Source organism: Bison bison, unplaced genomic scaffold (assembly GCF_000754665.1).
Source record: "Bison bison bison isolate TAMUID 2011002044 unplaced genomic scaffold, Bison_UMD1.0 scf7180017860443, whole genome shotgun sequence".
NCBI classification, from domain to species: domain Eukaryota; kingdom Metazoa; phylum Chordata; class Mammalia; order Artiodactyla; family Bovidae; genus Bison; species Bison bison.
In genome coordinates this window covers 820,131-827,597 of record NW_011491015.1, presented here as the reverse complement: position 1 = coordinate 827,597, position 7,467 = coordinate 820,131, and the positions used below count along the sequence as shown (strand labels likewise).

General features: G+C 48.4%; 1 long non-coding RNA gene across 1 annotated transcript in view; it reads left to right on the top strand.

Annotated features, from left to right (window-relative positions):
• The first annotated feature begins 5,484 nt into the window (after positions 1 to 5,484).
• LOC104982747 overlaps positions 5,485 to 7,467 on the top strand; it is a 16,160-nt gene continuing 14,177 nt past the window's right edge. The window contains exons 1-2 of the long non-coding RNA XR_824551.1: positions 5,485 to 5,561; positions 6,694 to 6,934. This is a non-coding gene — a long non-coding RNA (uncharacterized LOC104982747). The remainder of the gene's footprint in view (positions 5,562 to 6,693; positions 6,935 to 7,467) is intronic.

The window sequence follows — 7,467 nt, the reverse complement described above, 5'->3', positions numbered from 1 at the left end:
GACTGGAAGCTCCGACTGTAAGATTGGGTCTTATTGTAACTCAGCCAAGGTTTTCCTCAAGAAAGAGCCCAAGACTTACACACAGGGGAGTGATGACATGATCCAAAGAAGCAGGAGTGGGGTTGGTGGGAGGGAAAGTGGCAGAGCACAGCATCAGCGTTAGACATGTGCCGCAGCGACCGGTGGTCTGTTTCACAGCATCTTCTGAGTCCCGTAGAATCTGTCTCAGCTGTCCAATCAGGGGACCAAAGTCTTCAAAGGTATCCTCACAGGTATTATCTTCCATAAATTTCTGGCTTCACATTCCTCCATGCTGATGCAGAGTGATTCTGTTGACCCAGAGACATCAAAGCAGCTTTGAGACAGAAAGTACATTCAGGGACGAGATAGGTCTAGATAGAGATAGTATAGGGAACTGGCTCAGGTGATTATGCCGAGAAATCTCATGATGTGTCATTTGCAAACTGGAGGGCAGAAGAACCAGTTGTGTAATTCAAGTCCAAGAACCGGGGGAGCCAATGGTGTAAGTTCCAGTGTGAGTGTAGGAAAAGACAAGTGACCCAACTCAAAAAAAAACATTAGGCAGGAAGAGTAAATTCTCTTGTCTGCTTTTTTGTTCTATCAAACTCTCAACCGATTGGATGAGGCCCAATATCCGCTCTGCTTCCCTGGTGGCTTAGCAGTAAAGAATTCACCTTTCATGCAGGAGATGCTTGAGATGTGGGTTTGATTCCTGGGTGGGGAAGATCCCCTGAAGGAGGAAATGGCAACCGCTCCAGTATTCTTGCCTGGGAAATCCCAAGGACAGAGGAAATTGGAGGGCTACCGTCCACAGGGTCGCAGAGAGTCAGACACGACTGAGCATCCATGCAGTATCTGTTCAGTCTACCAATTCAAATGGTAATCTCATCCAGGAGTGTTAATTAATATCTGGGCATCTTGTGGCTAGTTAAACTGACACAGGAAACCCATCATATTTGCTCTGGGAAGCTATATGGAACTTGATGGAACAGTAGCTATGACTTTGGGTAGAATAACAGCTGAGGTCAAGAGGATTAGGAAGCAGTGCACAAAAGGTGTCTGATACATTGATCCTGAGCTTTTCTGAAGGGTGACCTGGTTGGACCATTGTTAGGAGTTAGGAATGCCCCCTGTGGGCTTTCGTCATAGACCTATTAGATTCCTCAAAAAGAGTCTTCCAATCTCGTACCCAAAGGTAAATGTCACATTGCCAGCATTCTAAGAGCCAAATTGGGATTGTGGGTGTGCCCAGTTGTGTCTGACTCTTGGCAACACTATGGACGGTAGCCAACCAGGTTCCTTTGTCCATGAGATTTCCTGGGAAAGAATACTGGAGTGTGTTGCCATTTCCTTCTTCAGGGCATCTTCCCGATGCAGGGATCAAACCCCTGCAGCTTGGCAAGTGGATTCTTTACCACTGAGCCTTGGGGCAGGACGACTGGAGTCATCTCACTTGCTGAGCATCTGGCCTCCGGATCTCCTGATTTTTGGTGTGGTAGCTAGGCCCTCCAATGTGCCTGGCATCCTTCAGACCAGAGACTCTCTCTTCAGAATAATCTCCAATCTCCTGCTGGAATCAGGGATGGGATGTGAGCTCTAACTGCTTCTCAAACTGCTGTCACTCAGCTCTCTTTATTTCACCCTTCCCCTTCCCACTTAGTCCCAGTGATCCCCAGCTCTGGTTTCTGAGCCTTCTGAGTGTAAGTTGGGTTGGATCTTAGCTTTCTCAAGCCTGCTTAATTTTAAGATAACCTTCATCCATCTATTTTCCAGCTTCGGAAATTGTGTTGCTCTCTTGTGTTCTTTCCCTGATAAGTTTATGAAAAGAAGAAAAGAAGGAAGTAAAGAAAGGGAAAAGAAAAGCTGTTTAATGCAGTTTGGGGATGGAGCAAAATTAGCTGCATGCATACTGTCTGCCATGTTAGCCTGGAACTGGCTACACATAGCTCCTTCGTGTCCTTCTGATTTAATTTACATGTCACCTCCTCAGAGAGGTCTTCCCTGACCACTCAACCTGTGGTTAGGCCTTCCATCAACATACCTAACTGATGACTACTTGGTATTTTCTTATGTACAGACTTCTGCCCCATAAGAATATAAGTTCCATGAGAACAGGAACCCCAGTCTATGCAGCATCCCCAGCTTCTAAAATGGTACCTGGTGGGACTTCCCTGGTGGTCCAGTGGTTAAGAGTCTGCCTTGTAATCCAGGGGACACAGGTTGGATCCCTGTTTGGGGAACTAGGATCCCATATGATGCAGAGCAACTGGGCCTGTGGAACCACAGTGCAGCTACTGAGCCCGAGCCCTCAGGGGCCCCAGTGCCACAACTAGAGAATGCGTGCACTGCAGTGAATATCCCGAGTGCTGCAACTAAGACCTGGCACAGCCAAACAAATGGACTTTTTTTAAAAAGGAATAAAGTTTAAAAAAATAAAATAAAATAGTACCTGGTACATGGAAGAAATAAGAACTGTGTTCGGAAACCTTTTGAATATACGAGTTTCAAGCTTGCGTGTGATGTACCCTGGGAAAAAGAAAGACCGCCGTCTGTGAAGAAGGAGCAGGGTGTATCCAGAAATAAGAGAGGCTGCATGTAAGTCACGTGAGTGTGAGCAGCAAGAGAAACTGCAAAGAGCAGGAGCAGAGAAACTCTGCCTCTGACATCAAGGTCATCCTAGGTTTTGATTGAGCCTCCGTGATGAGTTGGGTTGACCCTCGAAGGGAGACACTCCAGGCAAAGGTGGATGTGTAGGACAGGACGTAAGGCGGGAAGCATGTCTGGCTGGCTCTTCTTTAATGGCCACCAGAGGAGAGGAGGGCAGAAACGGGAAACAGGCTCGCGGAGCTGCAGGGACGCAAGCAAGCAGCTCTGTCCTGCAGTGTGATGCCACAGCTCACGGGGACCGGGAGCTGCTGCCCATCATATGTGCCAGGGACCCTTACCATCAGCCAGGGACACTCCAGGGGCCATTCACATCTCTGGAGGTCCTGAGTGTTGTATGACCTTTGTTTCATTAAAAAAATAAAAAAAGGTACAGGTGTTTTGTGCAGCCAATGCAGATGACATATACACAAATTTTTTTTAAAGCCTTTTTGGATGTGGACCATTTTCAAAGTCTTTATTGAATCTGTTACAGTATTGCTTCTGCTTTGTGTTTTAGTGTTTTGCCCACAAGGCAAGGGGAATCGCAGCTCCCAGACCAGGGAACGAACCCACACCCCTGCATTGGAAGGCGAAGTCTTAACCATTGGATGCCAGGGAAGTCCCCACAAAAAAATCTTTTTTAAGTTACCTTTATAACAGTGGCAGCTTTTAGCCCAGGAGATCGAGTTTTCTCCCTTTTCTCTCTTCATTAAAAAGGTAATACCTTCACATGGTTCAAAGTTCAAATGTCACGAAAGGATATAGAGTACAAAATGCCCTTCCCACTTGATTCTCCACCTTCCTCTCAGGTCTCCTCAGAGGTGACCAGTGTAAACAGATCCTTGTATCCTTCCAGAAATAGTCTCTGCCCATCGAAGTTTTTTTTTTTTTTTTTGACAAGATTAAATTGGAACAGATCTACTTAGAGCGCATGAAGAGGCCTTTCCTCTGAGGAAGTCAGGGCTAAGGGCTGGGTTCTTCATTTTCACTGGTAAAGAGATACAGTAGTAATAGGAGCCTGCGGGGGCTGGGGAAGGGAGTGACCTCCTCTGGGTTCACTGGCAGATCACTTAGCACGAAAGGAACTGTGGTGGAAGTAGACTGTGGTCAGCCAGCTATCAGGTGCTTTTTTTCAGGACAGAGCTAGTCTACCTTCCCTGGTGGGTTTTCTTGGTGTCTTAGTGGGAAAGATTGAGGGCAGGAGGAGAAGCGGACGACAGAGAGTGAGATGGCTGGATGGCATCACCGATTCAATGGACATGGGTTTGAATGGATTTGGGGAGTTGGTGATGGACAGGGAGGCCTGGCGTGCTGTGGTTCATGGGGTCGCAAAGAGTCGGACACGACTGAGCGACTGAACTGAACTAGTGGTAGAGAATCAGCCTGCCAATGCTGGAGACACAGGTTCGATTCCTAGGTCAGGAAGATCCCCTGGAGAAGGAAATGGCAACCCACTCCAGTATTTTTGCCTGGAGAATCCCATGGACAGAGGAGCCTGGCAGGCTACAGTCCCTGGGGTCGCAAGGGTCGGACACGACTTAGCAACTAAACCATCACCACCAGTCTAGCTTTAAAGAGGATGGCTAAAGGCACAGTGTTGACATGGCAAAATAAATCATGACTGTCATGTGTGAGGTGATAGGGAAAACATTTCCATTGGGTAGATAAGGGCCTTCTCTGAAGAAGACGTTATGTGGAATGTAAGCTTGGGAGAAGAAAGCTGTTTTCTGTAAGCCACCCAAGATGTATCTTCTTAAAAGGGAGTCACTCCACAATTGAACCGTGAGGATCCACAATTGGACAAGGAGTAAAACAGGAGAGCTAGAGGGACTTCCCTGGTGGTCCAGTAGTTAAGAATCTGTCTGCCAACACAGGGTTCCAATCCTGCTTCTGGAAGATTCCACATGCCGTGGAGCAACTAAGGCATGTGTGCATGCTAAGTTGCTTCAGTCGTGTCTGACTCTTTGCAAACCTATGGACTATGGCCCACCAGGTTCCTCTGTGCATGGGATTCTCCAGGCAAGAATATGGAAGTGGGTTACCATGTCCTCCTCCATGGGATCTTTCCGACCCAGGGATTGAACCGGAGTCTCTTATGTCTCCTATACTGGTAAGCAACTAAAGCCCAGGTGCCATGACTACTTAAGCCCATGTGCCTAAGTGTTGTTCACTGCAACAGGAGAAGTCACCACAATGAGAAGCCCGAGCACCGCAACCAGAGAGTAGATCCTGCTTGCTGCAATTACAGAAAGCCCACACACAGCAATGAAGACCCAGCACAGCCAAAAACAAAACAAACGAACAAAACCAGAACTAGAGACCTAGAGTTCCCAGGTGGCATGCCAGGCGATTGATAGCAACAGGGTGGAGGATGGGGACCAGGTCTGGGAACCAGGATTAAGTTAAAACGGATCTGATATCTCCCAGTTGGAGGGAGGCCCGATTCTGAAGGTGGAACATGTCAATGAAGTAGGGGAGAGAGCACCTGGAAAATCAGACAGCTCCCACAATGGGAGATCCAACTGAACCCATCTGGCAAGGGGACAGTCTTGGCCAAAAACTGGGAGAGGCAGAAGGGAATGGGTCTGGAGTCAGACTACTGGGCTCAATGCTGGTTCTAATATTTCTTAGCAGTGTGGACCTGAGCAAGTTAAACTTGCGTCTCAGTTTCCTAACAGAGATAATACACAGTGATAATAACAGCCTCTCATAGGGGTGCTGTGTGATCACCTAAATCAACCTCCAATGAGGGCTTAGAACAATGCCTGGTGCATAGCTTACTCAATGTTTTTGAGTCATACCTATTTTTAATAAGGACCTGTTCAAGCCAGTTTTGCTGGCAGAGAAGTACTCCATGATGAACCGGGACAAGCAGAATCATAGATGGATTTCAGGTAGGGCTAGGAGGGAAAAGGTGGGGGGATGAACAAAGAACACATAAGAACGAATCAGGAAGGATGAAGACAAAAAGTTCAGGGTGGGGCTATTTCAGAGAACAAAGCCTGCAGCAGGTCTACAATGTTCAAAGTTAGATTGTGTAAAGGAATATCTCTTGGAAATTAAATGGAGAAAAGCTGAATTTCAGTTAAAGAAGCATTCTTTTTGTGTTCACTTAGAGCTCAAATTACACTCTTAAGAAGAATGGCCAGTTTGCACAGAAGGAACCCTAAGATCTATATAAAGTTAGGAGATTTGAGTTCTAGCCCTAGTTCTGTCCTAAGTAGCTGATGCTTTTCAAAAGAAGGGGCCAGACCTAGTTCCTAGGCCTCATGAATATTTAACATTCTCTGATTCTAATTCAAGAACAGAAAACAGGGTCTTAAGAGAATTTCAGAGTTGCCCACCTTTCCCCAAGACTCCTTCCCTCAAATAAATCCGTTAGGACTAAGAGCGTCTAGTGTTCCTTTCCTTTTTCCCAGGTCCCTTGCCAAAAGGAGCAAGATTTCTAAAATGCTGGCGTTGGGAGAGAGCCACTACTTTTTCTTTTCCCATCCATTTCAGTAAAGTTTAGGTTTTCAGTTATTTCTCGGTCTGCCAAGAGTTACTTCCAGATTTAAGTAGGAAGAAGGGGAGAGGGGGCGGGGAAAGATTTGCTTAAAGGAAGTGAAGCTTGTTTTGCCTGAGTTCTGGGAAAAGGTGGTTGGCAGGTAGACTGTGACTGTTCAGCTTCAAACTATCGCTTTAACATACTGGGGAAGGGTGGAATCTGGCCCAACCAGGATTAAGAGATCCTGACTTACAAGGCCGAGTAACAACGTACCTAATACACTGCCTTTCATAAACGGTCAACAAGAAGGTTACAAACTCTCAAATAATTGGCATCTCAATTAGGATGCTTGGCTAGGGGGATGTGCTGGTTGGAAAATCACTTGGCTCTAATTCTTTGACCTTTAGGGAACGATTGGGTTGTTTAGAAGAAAAATCTTGAGTTCTACAGTTGAGGAGAAATGGCTGTTGCCCAAGGGCTATGAACCTGCATCTTGTTTGCCCGTCATCCTCTCATTTTCCTTTTTTTTTTTTTTAAAGACAAAAATCTGAAGTCAAAAACACCGAATTCCAAGTTTTTTCCAGGAGCGAAGGCCCCATCTCTAGGCCACTGTACTAATAATACTGGCCTGGACTATTTCGCGCCTGGAACCCCCCTAGTCTTCTCCGAGGGGTCCGCACTGCGGGGTGCAAACCCACAAACCAGCTCCAAACCAAATGTTCCATCGTCAGCCAATCGCTGGCTGGGACCCCTCAAGAAAACCAGAGACACCTACAGAAGGTGAGTGGCATTAAGGCCAGCCTATCCGCGGGGAGGCAGCTGAAGGGGGTGGGTTCAGAATTAGCCAATAGTCTCCAAGTGGTTGTTGTTAGGCGGGAGGAAGACGCTTGCGAGCGTGCGTGAGGCCGCTCCCCGGGAGGGGGGTGGCAGGAAGCTCGAGGAGCCAATGGCCGCGGCGGGCGGGCGGTGGCGCGCATGCGTATTGCCACCTGGGGCTGCGGGCGGGAGGCGGGGAGGGTGGGGGAGGGGAGCGGGCAGGAACGCGGCGGAGCTGCTGCCGCCGCAGCCGCCGCCGCCGCAGCGAAGAGGCCATGTTGTGTGGTGTGTGGGCGGGGGGGAGGAGGAGGAGGGAGTAGAGCCGAGAGAGGAGACGGGAGAGAGACACCACACACACACGGCACAAGATGGCCGGAGAGGCAGCAGCACCCCGAGCTGTCAGGCGTTCCGCCGCGGCCGCGGAGCCCGCCGGCCGGCGAGGACCTACTCCCGGGCGGCCCCCAGACCCGCGGGAGCAAAGCGGCCGTGGCTGGGGG